The 17303-nt window shown below is 36.4% G+C and overlaps 1 protein-coding gene across 4 annotated transcripts in view; it reads right to left on the bottom strand.

The window, feature by feature from the left end:
* The window catches only part of LOC145252622 (tetraspanin-5-like), a 220598-nt gene that overhangs the window by 187740 nt on the left and 15555 nt on the right, over nucleotides 1-17303 (bottom strand). Inside the window, exon 1 of one of the 4 annotated variants that reach the window (XM_080112345.1) lies at nucleotides 11024-11043. The exons of the other annotated variants lie outside the window; for them this stretch is intronic. The gene's annotated coding sequence lies outside the window, so the exon portion shown is untranslated. Of the gene's footprint in view, nucleotides 1-11023; nucleotides 11044-17303 lie in introns of those variants that run through there. 4 annotated transcript variants of the gene reach the window in all.

The following is a 17303-nucleotide window of genomic DNA, read 5'->3' as shown; positions in this document are numbered from 1 at the left end:
ACAACCAAGGTAAATGTTTCTCGTATGTTTTTCCCCGTTAGGGATCCCCCCCGCCTCTTTTTTCTTTCTATTCAAAAAATGCTACATTGCCAAAAGTGTGTCTATTCAAAGTCTGAAGAAATGCTAGTTTTTGAAAATTTTCAAACGATATAATGCTTGAAATTGTCGAACTGGACATTGAAACAATTGTAACATAAAATGAAGTGCACTTTTCGTTGCCATCAACACCTTGTCCTGAAGTCTTGATTTTGCACACACAGTATATTAATGCTCAATTATGAAATGTGATAATTTTGTAGCTTAACCCTTAAGTCAACATTTTTTGGCTTAAAACCTATTGGTATATGAAAATTTACTGAATTACATGAACTCAGTATTTTACATATAAGTCTATATATATATACACACACACACACACACACACACGCACAAGTCCTAGAAATTTCCAGGTTGGTATTTGGAGGCACATTAATTCATTGGGAGAGATGTACCTCCAGTCTTCTTTACGATATGCATCTGTATACTCTGTCCTGTGGCAATCATCTGCACCGAAAAAAGTTAACAGTAATACCAAAACGTGTGATTGGTTCTACACAAAGCCTTCACCACTATAAACAAATCATCTGTGTGGATTTCCGAGCAACTTAGTTGTTGTGGTGGAAGCTCATCGACGGGAGAGTCCATTATCATATATATATTATATATAAATTAAACTTCAATAATTATTTGTGCAATTTTGTTAAAAATTAAATTTTGTATTTCTATATGATTAATATTTTCAATTATATATATCTATATATCTAGAAAAGTGAAATTGTCTGTGCGTGTGTGTGTACATTTCCCTATCAAACTACTCTGTCAACTTTCAGTCTACAGACTCGAGCTTTGACATAGGGAGTATTGAGATTTGGGAAAATCATTATAATCGGTTTTCAGCCAGAAATTTGGCTGTGAAGGGGTCAAAGTTCAACGATATGACCGTTGAAAATTCTACCAAACTCCTCAGCCAATTTTTGGTCTAAACACTTGAAATTTTAAATGTAGGTTACTTGGACATGGATCAAACATTTTAACCTGATTTGAGCCCAAAATAATAACTGTTATGGGGTCAAAATTGGGGTCAAATTTTAAAAAATTTTACCCCTTCGGTCTCTACCAAATTACTCAGCCAATTTTTGGTGTAAACATTTGAAATTTTACATAAAGTGTATCCAGACATAGGGCAAGCTTTTTTAATTGGCTTTTGGTCGAAAATTTTGCTACCAAAGGGTCAAAGTTCAAAAGATTTTACCTTTGCGGTCTCTAACAAACTATTCAGCCAATTTTGGGTCTAAACATTTGAAATGTTACATAAAGGGTATTCGGACATGCCACAAGCTTTTTAATTAGTTTTTGGGCGAAAATTTGGCTGCAAAGTTGAAAGAGTTAACCTTGACAGACTCTACCAAACTCCTCCACCAATTTTGGGTCTAAACATTTGAAATCTTTTATGTAGATTACCTGGACATAAGTCAATCTTTTCAAAATATATATATATACATATGCACATGAAGTTATGAACAATATATAAGGCGGTCTGAATTGCTAGTATATATATATATATATATATATATATATATATATATATAATCTAAATTATTTCCTTATTTAACTTAGTTAGTAAGAGATCTTCTTACTCTGCAATTTCAAGTTAACAGGGTCCCCTACTCTGTCACATTATTTTTTGTGGTCAAGACACGTTTATACCGTGATTGATTTGTGAAACAAATAGTCATTGGGTATTGAACTGTATGACTTGTCCCCCCCCCCGCTTCCCAGTGGAATAAACCGACCAATGTTGGAATGAGATTTCAGCCATGCCAATTCCATTGTGACCAAAACGAGCGTTTGAAACAGCGTTGTTCTGACATCTTTGATCCTGTAATACAAACTTTCTCTGTCTGCAGCAGATCAATATATTCAGTATGGAATAAATGGGAAATTTAATGGAATCGGTTTGAGGAAAACATGCATTATGCATTGCCTCATATATAACACAAACGCCTCAAAAGGTGCCAGACATTTTTTTTTCTTTTACGAAACGTCTAGCAGAAGATGGTAATTACTTTACATCATTCTTGCATCGAATATCGAGGGTTTTCATGATGTTATAAGCATGTAGTTAAGTTGAAAACAGTTAAATCTATATTAATAAAATAGTATTGCCACTTTTGAGATGTAGTCTGAAATTTGGGATGTGATTAAAAATTTAATGTCAACAAAAATTATAATTTGTTTTCTTCTTTAAAACAATTTATTAACCTTAAAAGAAATGAATGAGCAAGCTGTTGACTATATAAATTTCTTGTCAGGCGTCTTTTTTTCTTCCATTTTGAGTTATGGAAAGCGATGGTTTACCAGTTTTCTTGCACTCACAGTGGCTTACATGTTATGATACGACTCGATAGGTTCCAAATTAGAATCTATTCCCGATTACGTGTTGTGTTAAGAAAAGAAAAAAAAAGTAATATGCCATTCGTGGAATGTTACGAACCAAATAGCAAGGTATTCCTAGGTTCTTTGATCAGTACCGTCATGAAGTAACCCACAGCACAATTCGACAAGAAAAATTACTGGACATAGCAACAAGATTATATATGCATCAATTATTTTATTGTGCAATTAAATTTAGTAAACACAAAATAAAAGATATTATGCAATGTGCCAATGAGTCAAAACAAAGCGGGCAAAGTTAGGAAGTTCATAAGTTAACCAATATCTTTCCTTTTCTCTTGTAAACAAAAAACAGAATGCAATGTCTCACCGGGTCAAAACAAAATGGAGCAAAAGAAGGAAGTTATTTTGTAGAAGGTTTTTATTCTTCAAGCTCTTTGTATCTTCAATCGCTAGTTTGTAGTGTTTGGTTTGGTTGTTTTATAGTGGATTTTGTTGTTTTTGTTCCCTGCCCTGAAAGAAATAAACTCAAGTAAACTGTTTCGTTTGGTGGGTAAGTTACAAATCCCGTAGACAATGAAAACAAAATTGAAACTACAGTCGTCAGTTCTTGTTTTTACAAAGATTAATTATTAAATAAAACTCCTGACTACAATGTTTTTCTATTATACAGTTGAATTAAATGGAAAAATATATGCATTTTTTAACAACGCCAATATTTACAATCTCGTGTCACGGTTCGTTCAGAAAAAAATCTGCGACGCACGATTTGTTCTTTTTTCCCCCTCTCTCTCTTGTAATATTTCTGTCACCTGTGGTCAGTGAGAGGAGTGTAGATGAAGGAGCTAGTTCAGACGCTGTCTACCCTTTAATTCAACTTAGTCGGCGCCTTTTTCCTCTTGCTGTCTCTTGAAAGAAACAAACTCAAGTGAACTGTTTCATTTGGTAATGTAGTCACAAATCCCGTAGACAATGAATAAAATAAAATTCCAGTTGCCAGTTCTTGTTTTTACAAAGATTAATTATTAAATAAAACTCCTGACTACAATGTTTTGCTATTATGTAGTGGAATTAAATGGGGAAAGATATATATGCATTTTTTTAACAACGCAAATATTTACAGTCGTATGTAACAGTTCATTCAGAAAAAGGAAAAAATCTGTCTGTGACATACGATTTGTTTTTTTTTTTTTCCTTTCCCCTCTCTCCCTCTCTCTCGTGATATTCCTGTCATCTGTGGTCAGTGATGAGAGGGTTGGTTAGCGTGCAGTATGGGTGGAGGAGCTAGTTTAGACTGTCTACCCTCCAATGCAACATAACTCAACTTGACTGCTCAACTCAATTGCCAAAATTCGCTCTCACATGCCTTCTTATAGTTAGGGAGCAGGAAAGGGTTGACGAGGTCTGAAGTCTCATTCAGCTAATCAGTCTTTTCATTATCAAAATTGAATTCACCCAGATTGGCCAATTTGGTAAAATCTCCTGTACATATTTATTAAGTAACTTTCCATCAAAAGCTTCTCATGCTGAGCAAACCTCGGGAGTTGTTTCCCAAGTTTAGACAAAATAACTTTAATACTATTCACCCTAAATCAATGATTTTCTTCACAAAACAATACTATTATTAAATATTATCCATCCCTAAATCTGTTCAGCTGAAGTTATTTTTCCTTAATTTGGTTTGAGCCATCAACCAAACAAATGGAGTCAGGAGGCAATCGGGAATTGCTCAGGATTATTCACATAGCAAAAGCTCTAACTCAGCTCTATTTTAATCATTATTAATGTAAAATTCGACCACCACATATGTTGGGCTACAACATGTCCATTTCCTGATTTGCGGTAAGCATAATTCTTTGAGGTGTCTGCCCTTCTTTTTGCTGCATCGATAAATATGTATAGATATGTTGGCCCTTATTCCTATGCAGTTATCTCCAAATTTAGTCAAATATGGCATGTGGCGAATTCAACAAATTCTCTGCTATGAATTCCATCATTCCACGTCTGCCCATTTCGACAGTTGATTCCAGAGTAGTTATTTTTTTCCTCATGCAGTTTGATTTTGCATGCCAATTTTATTTCAAATTCCCCCCTTCTCTTTATTAAATAGGAAGAACGAATATACGGAACATAAGGGGATGAAGAAATGTGTGACGTGACATGGAAGGGTGTTTGTCTGGGTCATTTCCATTTGTAAAGTGTGAGTGTCATCAATGATTCACTTTTCTTTTCACTGATCGAATAAAAATCTAATCAAGGAAGGGGGAGAACTTCATCATTACGAATTTTCACCGACTCCCGTAATGGTATTACCACTTAATTGCACTTATGAATAACACATGCTTAATAATATTGGTACTTAAAAGATATCATTTGAAATTTGAAATGTTGCTAGAAATTTATGAAAGCCAAAAACGATGTTATTGTATTTATTTTAAAATAAATTTTTTCTTTACATTAATCTGTATTAAAAGACTTTATATCCTATTCTCGAATTAATCGTTTTACACTTTTGATCCCAGTCTTGAATTAAGCATTTTACACTTTTGAACCCAGTCTTGAATTAAGCATTTTGCACCTTCGATCTCAGTCTTGAATTAAGCATTTTGCACCTTTGATCCCAGTTTTGAATTAAGCATGTTGCACCTTTGATCCCAGTCTTGAATTAAGCATGTTGCACCTTTGATCCCAGTCTTGAATTAAGCATTTTACACTTTTGATCCCAGTCTTTAATTAAGCATTTTACACTTTTGAACCCAGTCTTGAATTAAGCATTTTGCACCTTCGATCTCAGTCTTGAATTAAGCATTTTGCACCTTTGATCCCAGTCTTGAATTAAGCATGTTGCACCTTTGATCCCAGTCTTGAATTAAGCATTTTACACTTTTGATCCCAGTCTTTAATTAAGCATTTTACACTTTTGACCCCAGCCTCGAATTAAGCATTTTCCACTTTTGATCCTAGAGCCAAATTATGGAGAGAGAGGGAGACAGAGGATGCGAGGGAGGGAGAGAGACAGAGGATGCGAGGGAGGGAGAGAGACAGAGGATGCGAGGGAGGGAGAGACAGAGGATGCGAGGGAGGGAGAGAGACAGAGGATACGAGGGAGGGAGAGAGACAGACGAAGTGAGAGAGGGAGAGAGACAGACGAAGCGAGAGAGGGAGAGAGACAGACGAAGCGAGAGAGGGAGAGAGACAGACGAAGCGAGAGAGGGAGAGAGACAGACGAAGCGAGAGAGGGAGAGAGACAGACGAAGCGAGAGAGGGAGAGAGACAGAGGAAGCGAGAGAGGGAGAGAGGGAGAGGAAGCGAGAGAGGGAGAGAGACAGAGGAAGCGAGAGAGGGAGAGAGACAGAGGAAGCGAGAGAGACAGAGGAAGCGAGAGAGGGAGAGGAAGCGAGAGAGGGAGAGAGACAGAGGAAGCGATAGAGGGAGAGAGAGAGAGGGGGAGAGAGACAGAGAAAGGAGGAGAAAAAGAGAAAGCGAGAGAGACAGAGGGAGAGAGAGGGAGAAAGAGCGAGAGAGGGAAAGAAAGCGAGAGAGGGAGAGAAAGCGAGAGAGGGAGAGAAAGCGAGAGAGGGAGAGAGACAGAGAAAGCGAGAGAGCCAGAGAGAACCAGAGAAAGCGAGAGAGGGAGAGAAAGCGAGAGAGGGAGAGAGACAGAGAGAGGGAGAGGGAGACAGAGAAAGCGAGATAGGGAGAGGGAGACAAAGCAAGAGAGTCAGAGGGAGACAGAGATTGCGAGAGTGTCAAAGGGAGACAGAGAAAGCGAGAGTGTCAAAGGGAGACAGAGAAAGCGAGAGTGTCAAAGGGAGACAGAGAAAGCGAGAGAGGGAGAAAAAGACAGAGAAAGAGACAGAGAGAGAAAGCGAGAGAGGGAGAGGGACAGAGAAAGCGAGAGAGGGGGAGAGGGACAGAGAAAGCGAGAGAGGGGGAGAGGGACAGAGAAAGCGAGAGAGGGGGAGAGGGACAGAGAAAGCGAGAGAGGGGGAGAGGGACAGAGAAAGCGAGAGAGGGGGAGAGGGACAGAGAAAGCGAGAGAGGGGGAGAGGGACAGAGAAAGCGAGAGAGGGGGAGAGGGACAGAGAAAGTGAGAGAGGGAAAGAAAGCGAGAGAGCAAGAGAGACAGAGAAAGCGAGAAAGGGAGAGAGACAGAAAAAGGGAGAGAGACAGAAAAAGCGAGAGAGACAGAAAAAGCGAGAGAGACAGAAAAAGCGAGAGAGACAGAAAAAGCGAGAGAGACAGAAAAAGCGAGAGAGACAGAAAAAGCGAGAGAGACAGAGAAAGCGAGAGAGACAGAGAAAGCGAGAGAGACAGAGAAAGCGAGAGAGACAGAGAAAGCGAGCGAGACAGAGAAAGCGAGAGAGACATAGAAAGCGAGAGAGACATAGAAAGCGAGAGAGACATAGAAAGCGAGAGAGACATAGAAAGCGAGAGAGACAGAGAGGGAGAGCGACAAAGACAAGGAGAGAGAGAGACAAAGACAAGGAGAGAGAGAGAGACAAAGACAAGGAGAGAGAGAGACAAAGACAAGGAGAGAGGGAGAGACAAAGACAAGGAGAGAGGGAGAGAGACAAAGACAAGGAGAGAGGGAGAGAGACAAAGACAAGGAGAGAGGGAGAGAGACAAAGACAAGGAGAGAGAGAGAGAGAGAGACAAAGACAAGGAGAGAGGGAGAGAGACAAAGACAAGGAGAGAGGGAGAGAGACAAAGACAAGGAGAGAGGGAGAGAGACAAAGACAAGGAGAGAGGGAGAGAGACAAAGACAAGGAGAGAGGGAGAGAGACAAAGACAAGGAGAGAGGGAGAGAGACAAAGACAAGGAGAGAGGGAGAGAGACAAAGACAAGGAGAGAGGGAGAGAGACAAAGACAAGGAGAGAGGGAGAGAGGAAAAAAGAAAGGGAGGGAGAGAGGAAAAAAGAAAGGGAGGGAGAGAAGAAAAATGAAAGGGAGGGAGAGAGGAAAAATGAAAGGGAGGGAGAGAGGAAAAATGAAAGGGAGGGAGAGAGGAAAAATGAAAGCGAGGGAGAGAGGAAAAATGAAAGCGAGGGAGAGAGGAAAAAAGAAAGGGAGAAGGCGATAGAAAGTGGAAACAGAAAGCAAGGGGAGAACAGAAAACGAGAGTGATAGACAAAGCAAGAACAGAGAAAAAGATTAGACAGAGAAAAGAGTGGAGGCAGAATGACAGAAACAGGAAAGATAAATAGATAGTAAAAAAAAAAGGGGGGGGACAGCGACAAACAGACAGACTGTTGTAATTAATACATATTTTTTTATGAAATAATTTTTATTTTTTCCAATTTTGAAAATAGGAGCTCCTACCCTACTCCACTCTTATTTTGATAAGATTCAGTTTTAATGGGATTAAAGCTTTATTAACGGATTAACAGAATGGATTATCATTCTCCCTTCAAAAACGATTTAAAACTTAAAATAAAGTCAACTTCCACCCCACCCTTCCTAATTAAACTTAAGCGTTGATATTTAAAAAAAACTCCCTCTAAAAATTTAATCCACTGTGATTTTCAGCCCGCCATACATATCTTATATATGAAACAGAACTAGTTTCTCCTTAATATCGTTGTTAATACAAGGTACATAATAAAATCTATTTCGTCAGGTATATAAGGTTGTTAAAGAATTCAAATTGATGAGTTTACAATCGATTTTAATATTTACTCCGGGTCGATATTTTTATTATGTATAAATAGACTAAATTGGATGAGTTTTTATCTTTACACTTCAGAAGTCCTAACACTGAAACTCATAACATACATTTAATAATCTTTTTCAATATTCATTACATTCGACTGTAAAGAAATCGAGATAGAGAAAGACAGAAAGCCACCTATTGTGGTTTATGTAGTTAAGCAGAGTGCTCACATTCAACTGCGAAGAAAGTGATAGAGGGAGGAAAGAAAGAGAAAGTAAAGCGCAAGAGAGAGGGAGGGGGGAAAGAAGAAAGAAAGCCACATGTTCTTGGTTTATATAATTAATAGTTTTGTTTTTCATAACTGCTGAGGTGGTTCATACTTATAAACAATAGGAGAGCTAAATCGCAATCCAGAGATTCTGCAATCTGTCATAATTTTTTGGAAAGAGCACAAATATGCGAAGCTCAAAACGGGCAACATTTAAAAGACATTATTTTTCATAAATAAAGATTTTTTGAATTTAGCATTTATTTTTTTTCAAATTTCTCAATGTCTTAGTCAGATTGTGTTAAAATTACAGAAAGATATCAAAAATAAAGAATCTATTTAAGTTCAAAACCCTTCAGTGACTTTTTGGACACCCTGTTTATTACAAATAGTCTATATATTAATACCATAGTACCGTTAACGTGGGTACGTATGTGTCATAATTTCCAAATTATAAATTATTCAATTAATAGGCAGATCCTATTTATCAAAAGGGAGGATAGAAGGTTATAGCCTACTACGACTATTAAATTAGTATATAGATACGCTAATTTGATGTTCACAGTAAGTTATCACCTTTTATCCTCATTTTTAAGATATAGGATCTCTTGATCACTGAAGACGCAATGTAAAAAAGTAAAAATTTAAAAAATAAAAGTAAAAATGCTGTCACTTTTAACGAAAACATGTTTTTTTCTGTTTTAATTTTCCGTTTATTTTCTTAATGAAACCTTATTATCCTGTATTAACGGCCTCCTTGACACGATTTATTATAGAACATTTTTTTCTTTAAATTTTAATGTAGAAATTGTTGTGAAATATTTAACATGTTTATTTAAAACAATAATAGACTAACAGCAAGTTAAATGTCTTTTAATTCTATAAAAATATCTTTAATTAGAAATGAATAATACTGAAACAAAATCGACAATTATTTCTACTACTGCTGTGGAGTTTCCACAGGTCCTTCTAGTAAATATATTAATTTAGTACAGACAACCTTTGTGGCAACCAAAAATGAAGTTACAGATTGAAAGTTCAAAGAGTTCAAGAACATTCTACGTGAAAAGGGTTTCCCTATTATTTAGATTATTTGGACTACTCTTCTCATCTTTAGTGTTATTGTCAATGTTTTTGCCAATGTAACCTCCGACCTTCTTCAGGTGTATCTTGTTAAACTCCGGAATCTTTCTGTAAAGTCGGGAATTTGCACGGAATTTCGAAACGGAACCCTTTACTTAATCCACAGGGGTAGCATGCTCTTATTCCAGCAACCATGACCGGGTAGAAGTCACAAGTAATTTGTAATTGTATACAGAGTATCGCTCGCATTGAAGATTGAATCCTCAACCTTCAGAAGAGTGTCAGTTACAACTGAATTGTACCAGTTTATCAGTTATGCAACAGATACTTGCGGATCTGACAATGACACTCAACATGAGAACAGTAGTCCAAATAATATAAATTATCAATCCTCACCTCAACAATTCATAGACACAATTGTTTTATCTGTAAAAAACAATTGAGTGCACGTGTTCAGTTCACCATGGCGCCAAGTGCGTTTATGTGTGTATAAATGTATTAGGTGGAAGATGTGTGTGTGTGTATTAGTGTATCTTTGTTTTATTAGTGCAAAAGTGTATGTTTTTTTAAAAGTTGTGCACATACAATGAATGGCATGTATGTGCTTTGCTGGCCATAAATTAGTTTGTGCTGTTCTTAAGCAGGGGGAGAGACCTAGCCAGAATTCGCTGTATATATAGGTATTGCCCATGAAAGAAGCAAAGAAGGGACAAAAAACGCTATTTGGGTTCTTGTAGTATATATGTGGATATTCAGGAGTGAATATTCTTGTGTCTGTGATTCTTTGAAAGAAACTGCCGATTGGAAATTTTGTCCAATCGAGAGACCATATGCAAAAACAACATTCACTGTTGCTGCTTTTAACAGAATCATTAAATTGGATAATTCTATGATCTTTGATAACTAAAAAGAGCACATTGGTTGGTTTATAAACAAGAGTTTCTTATTAGGAGGGATCCATATTAGGGAACAGGGCATCAGCCTTAGACCGAAACATTGGGTTGAGGACATGTGTTGCATAAAAAGAAGATGATACGATGGATTTGTAATCGAAATCTACGACAGATTTAGATCTGATGACTTTAGAGGAAAATTGAATCTAGACAGTATGAAGAGATGTGTGCAGAACAGGAGACTTTGTTGGTATGGTCATGTTGAAAAAATGGGTGAGAGTTCTTGAGTTAGTAGACGTAGAACAGTTGAGGTAATAGGATTGGTTGGCAGGGGTAACCCAAGAAAAACATGGGAGAAAGTGATAAGAATGAGGTTTAGAGAAAGAGGGATAAATAAGGACCTGGCTAGAGATATTTTAGTTTCGGAGTCTGTTTCCAAAAACCATTCAATGCATGCCAACCTGTAAAACAGACGTTAAACCAAATATAATAATGGAATTGGATATTTCTCTGATCAGTGGTGACTAAAATAGAATGAACACAACAGGAGTTTGCTACGGTGGGAGGATGGGTTGGGGGCATATTAAATGGTGGTGGGGGAGCATTAACCTTTGACCGAAACGTTATAAATACCACAACCAAATTGAGGATAAGAGTCTTAAACATGTGTAAATAATGAAAACGACAACAAACCTCATCTCAGAAATATGAATAAATAAATTAAGGTTATAGTCAAAACTGACTGTTCTTTTTTTACGCCTGGTTTCTGCTCCGCAGGAAGGACAGTAACAAGTAAAATATAAACCATATAAACCTTAAACATTAATGCTTATCTTCCTCTCACATAATGTGAAATCCCCCCCCCATTTCCTCATTTTAAGAATGGCTTTCTTGTCTATTTGACCATGTGTATTTTGTAATTATCCAACTATACAGCCATATGTACAACAGATACCGGAAGTCAAAATGAGCAAACAATCTTGATTATAACCTAAGTTATAAATTACACCACTTTAAGCCAGTTACCAATTAATGAATTAGAAGTCAATTGTTTCTAATGGGAAACGAATTTGTGTAATATTTATATCACCCCATCCACTTTTCCTACACATTCATTTAAAAAAAAATCACTTAAAAATAACCTAATTTGGGTGTTTATATTTAATTGTTTATGTAATCATTTAACAATACAAAAGAAATTCAGACAGGATTTAAAATAGACTAGCACGTATTATACTTAAATTTAGCCTATAGCCACAAGTGCACGCGACTCCCCCCCCCATAAAAATGTACTCCTCCATCTTACCCCCACACTATCCACACCCTTGAGACAAAAGCATTTTTTTTAAAACAAAAATACATTTAAAGCAAGGATCTGAGCGATTGGCAAACTATAAAATCTGCCAGGTTGAATTCTAATCTTAATCAGGAACCCAAAGTTTTCTCAAGATAGCTTTGCAAACACAGAGACAATATTTGTGATACTAGCCGCATCTCTCTCCGGGTGTTGGGAAGTGGGGGAGAAAGAGAAAAAGAAGTATGACAAAAGAAAGCTGAAGTGAATTTATTAGCAGAACAATGTATAGGAAGTTGTTCACAAAGGCACACAAAAGGAAGCTGACATGGAATTGTTAATCAAGGTGTGGCAGTGCACAGGAACGAAAGGACCAGATATATATTTAGAATTTTTTACGGGCAGTTTTTATAGTGATAGTAGGTTTTTTGACAGTTGAAGATAGTTGAGAATAGTTTCGAGTTTGGGACAGGTAAAGACAGTTGTGAGTTGAACAGCTGAATGCAAGCAGTATCTCGGAGCAGATGGGGAAATGAATTGATCAACCGATTTATGAACATAGCCTTAGCAGACAACTAAAATGTGGACATCAGACTTCAGAGAGTCTGTGAGTCACACATACACAGTGTAATTGATATTTGCAGAATCTGTCCCAAGTTTTTTTTTTGCGTATTACTTACTGTTTAATATTTGTGATTCTGTGCGCCCCTCTCAACAGCTGCCAATATGAGAGATGACGGCACTGTCTGAAGAGAAAATGAAGGAGACGACCACAGAAACAAGATTGGGATCAGTGTTCGTTGCCAAGCGGGATAGTACACATAGTCTATCACAATTTACTTCCCTTCTACCACGAGAAGATGTGACACAAAGTCAAAAGGTGGAGATTAAAAACCCAGCACCCAAGAGGTAGTGCACCCTGGCCTACAAAAATGCATGAGCAGCCTAAGGTAAAGCCTGGGGAGGTGGATATCCTAGGGCTACACAGAACCATACTTCAGCCCAACAGAAAAAAAGTTCACCTGTATCAAATGGATAAGAAACTGTCGGACTGATTGTCAAGAATGTATCCTTGACTTGCAAACACAGAGACAATAAAACACACATGCACACTTATTTATAAAAAACAGAATGGTGCCGTGGAATCGTGTTCTGCGCTATACTCTACTGACATAAGATGATGATATGGAAACGTTTGGTTAAAATTTGTGTTAAAAATAGAATTTACCACATAGGGTAAGATTAAGTAAGAAAAGGGAATAATAATAATGATAATGATAATGATAATAATAGTAATAATAATAATAATAATAATAATAATAATGATAATGATAATAATAGTAATAATAATAATAATAATAATAATAATGATAATAATAGTAATAATAATAATAATAATAATGATAATAATAGTAATAATAATAATAATAATAATAATGATAATGATAATAATAGTAATAATAATAATAATAATAATGATAATGATAATGATAATAATAGTAATAATAATAATAATGATAATGATAATGATAATGATAATAATAGTAATAATAATAATAATAATAATAATGACGACAACAACAACAACAACAGCACTAATAATAATAATAATAATAATAATAATAATAATAACAACAACTAAATCACTTATGACCCGTAAGGTCCGTAGTTATAATACATTTAATTAAATATATAATTTTTCACGTTGATAATCATATTTTGAAAGGGATAGGAAATCAGTAAATTAACTGCCTTTTTTCCATTTGCGTTATTTCTTTGCAATATATCTTTTTTAAAAAAAATTAAATATTTTATTTCGGTTTGGATCGGCTTAGAGCTAACAGAAGAAATTGTGCCATACCAGGAAGTCGATTGGGCAAAGAAGCCAAATCGATCCTGGCTCTTGGGTGACAGACATGGCAATGTAGCATTATTTGGTTATGGTTTTGTTAAAATGAGATATTCCATGCATGGTTAGATTTGAAAAATAGAATAAAATTTTCAAAAAGTGTATAAAAAGTTGTATCATGGCAGGAACTCAACATGGTAAATAAGCGAGTTAAAGCCTCTCTTGAGTGTGGAAGTGAAAGGGCATATTGGTGGGGGTGGCTGTCCCACCAATTATATGGAAGATGAACAGAAAGATGCACTCATCTAGATGTGCTTGCTACAAAAAAATAAATAATAATGATAATAACATCCACTCCAGAGCAAAGTGTTGATGCCTGATATATCTTGGCTATTAAGTGTCAGAGTCAATAGATATATATTTTGGACACTTTCAAATATACGATGGAGAGGAAGAAGATGCAATCATTTGGATGAACTTGCTGTAAAATAAAGAAAAGAAAATGAATAGAAAAAAAAAAAATTATATGTAGCCCAGAGTAAATAATGACGTTGTTGTTTTCTAATGCACGAATACAGTTTAACTTTTATTGTCTGCCTCTATTTATATACATTTTCCATTGACTCTACAGAGTATGAACATGAAGATGCACTCATTTAAACGGACTTGTTTAAAAAAAGCTAAATAAATCCACTAGAAAATAATAGGGAGGGAATGGTGCACCACATTAATTAATGTCAATACCACCCCCCCTTCCCTAGAACATCCAAGATGTTAGATACAATGCTTTAAAATTGAATTTTGTTGGGCTAGAGGCCATTGTTATTTTATTTTTTATTTTTTTTACATGGAGTCACCACTTATCAAGGCCCGAAAGCCACTCAAGGATAAGGGGTTAATGAATGTACGGTAGTCATTGAGACAACAATGTATTAATAGTTAGTGGTGAAATGGGGTAGAAATAAATTAACAGGACTTGAAGATGACCATATTGTAGTCAGCTGGAAAGCAGGCCAGTGGAACAGAGTTCCAGAGGCAGGCATTTCTAGGAAAGAAGAGCATACATGAAATTTGTGTTTAGATTTAAGCATAGATAGAGAGTGGGAGGAAACTGTTAATGGTTGTGGTAGCTAGTCCAGTAGATTAGAGCTCAGATAAGCACTTGCCATGAAAATAACGATAGACCAGAGATAGGCTTGCAATATCACTTCTGTGTGAAAGAGGTTGCAGGGAAGAGAAAAGGGCATCACCTACTAGGGGTTGAAGCCGGTTTTGAACTTTGTCATGGCAGGGTAGGGTGCACCGAGCAATACTCCATTATAGTACGCACCTGGCTCTTATACAGACTCTTATATATTTTCCAAATAACATACTCTTCTGAAGTCAAAAAAACATTTGCTGATGCTATCCTTTTTCCTCTTATGGCAGTGCTCTCTAAAAACTGAAAATGTTAATTTTGTTTCAAACGATTCATGACGGAGGTAGAGAAGTTAGATAACTTTAATTTCATCAAAGAATGATTTCCTGTCCTTCTGTCATGTACACAAGGTGACTTTCTCTCAATTTTGACTTCATTTTGGGGTTACTTGATAGAAATAGAATATAAAATACTAGCAGGGGGATCAGACGTATCTCGGGATTGAATGATGATCAACGGATGTTTCGCACTCCCATATTTTTTTTGTTATCAAAATTGGTTAAAATCGATTGCTTGCTCTAGTTGAGGACTCATCTTGGTGCATTAGGAGGAAGCTTCACATGTTCTCTGCAGTGACTTAGTCCACAATATATTATAGTCTACATTGCGCTGTAGAGAACCTACTGTTGATTTTATAAACTTATTTTATGTGTATTGGTTTGAATTAAAGTTTTAAATGCAAAAGTATCATGGCTGAATTGTGACCTAAACAGAAACATTCATTTTGAATTACCCGTCATATCAAAGAACCTACTGTTGATTTTATATGCTTGGCCTTTCGGCTTGTGTGGTAATAAAACTTCTCAAATGCACGTGATGTTAAGGTGTGTAAGGTGTTAATTTTGGTCAAAATCTTTCATTGGATTATTTCGATTATACTTACTGAAGACATTCCGATACAAAACCTATCTAAGAACACTGCCAGGCACATAAAGTGCCTTTGTATGAATAAAAACAAAAGAATAAGCGAAGTAAGAATCCTGTTTAAATATTAAAAAAAAAACAATGTTAAAACTTCTTTTAAAAAAATTGTTGCCTGGGTGTTTGTATTGGGGGGGGGGGTAAAAAATTTTTTTTTTTAAAACAGTTTTGGTAAGTAGTTAGGATCGAACCCGAAGCCTTGAGGCGAAGGTGGAAAAGAAAGTGTGCAAAAAACCTGACACGTTACCCGCTCGGCCAACAAAGAGCAACTGAAACATGTTTGAATTTATTTATTTAAGTATTAAAAACAGAATTGACACGTGCCCGCAATAAAAGTTAACTCTGCTGCTTCTATTTGACCTCATTAATGAGGTCAAGTAGAAGTAGCGGACTTTTGGGTTTGTTTACCCAACTTTGGCTGGTTGTTTCCCCAAGATGTTAGGGGGGGGAGAAAAACCAGCTCCCCATTGTCCAGATTGAATAGCAATTGTCTGATATAAGGAGTTTAGCCCCACATTGATCAAAGCTGATTGCTTCTGGACATTCCCCGGTGCGATTGCCGGGAAGAGTGCCTTAGCTTTGAATTAGTTTCGGTTTTATACAAAAAAGCTGAACGAACACAAGACAGGCTGAAATAGCAATAATTTTGCAAAATCGACGTAAATAAATCTAGACGCAACGCACGTTCGCAAATCGTACATATTATGATCTAGGGTATATATAAACACTTCTAAGCGATAGTAACCCCCCTGGGACCATTGGCGAAAAAAGCCTTTTATATATATATATAGATAGATACCCAGCATTGCCCGGGTCCACACAAAGTTCCACTTGGACACACCCACTATTCTAATGATACTGATCACTTTTCATTATTATATGTCAATTCCATCGTGGGAAACGTCGATGTCACCACAACAATTTCAAAATAAAAGAATGGATAAAAACACGAAAATGTAATTGCTCCAAAAAAGAAGTATGTGACAATCTCTCCACCAGATATTTCAGCAGAAAGAATATGAAGAAAAGTCTCCGAATATTGAGCACTTTTTGTTTTCTGTTCCCTGGAACCCACCCACCCCAAAAAATAAATAAAAACTTTTCTTTCAATCAAAATAGCAGGGAGTGCCTGTGCGACCAAAAAAAAAAAAAAAAAAAAAAAAAAGTGACGTCCAGGCTCGAACGTGAAACGCGAAAGAAAGGAAGAAGGCAGAAAGAGTTACGGACAAATGCTTTTGCCTACACATTCAGGAGTACTTTTGATATCATGACATTGTAAATTAAGCGTTTTAAACATAGTTTCAGTTTAATATGCGCGTATGACATGCATAAAAGCGACACAAAAAAAAGAAGAAAAAAAGAAGGGCCCTTCTTCCAGAAAATGGTCCAGTTGATCGCCACAGAATGAATCTTTTTTTTTTTTTTCTAATTTTCATATATTATGCATCTGGGACATTCCCCTTTCAGATGGTACAAGTTTGAACCCGGTCGGATGTGGATGGCAAAAAGTTTTAGGAGACATACAAACACACACACACACACACACAAAACGATTCCTTTATATAATAGACCAGCATGGATACCCGGCGTTGCCTGGGTCAATATGAAGTTCAGTTTGAACACCTGCTACACTTGTGCACTTTCATTGGTACCCCTACAACAATTTCAAAAATAAAAGAATGGATAAAAACACGAAAATGTAATCGCTCAC

Source organism: Euprymna scolopes, chromosome 29, assembly GCF_053919585.1.
Source record: "Euprymna scolopes isolate OS-2025 chromosome 29, ASM5391958v1, whole genome shotgun sequence".
NCBI lineage: Eukaryota > Metazoa > Mollusca > Cephalopoda > Sepiida > Sepiolidae > Euprymna > Euprymna scolopes.
The sequence above is the reverse complement of the archived record's forward strand: the minus strand, read 5'-3'. Positions and strand labels throughout refer to the sequence as shown.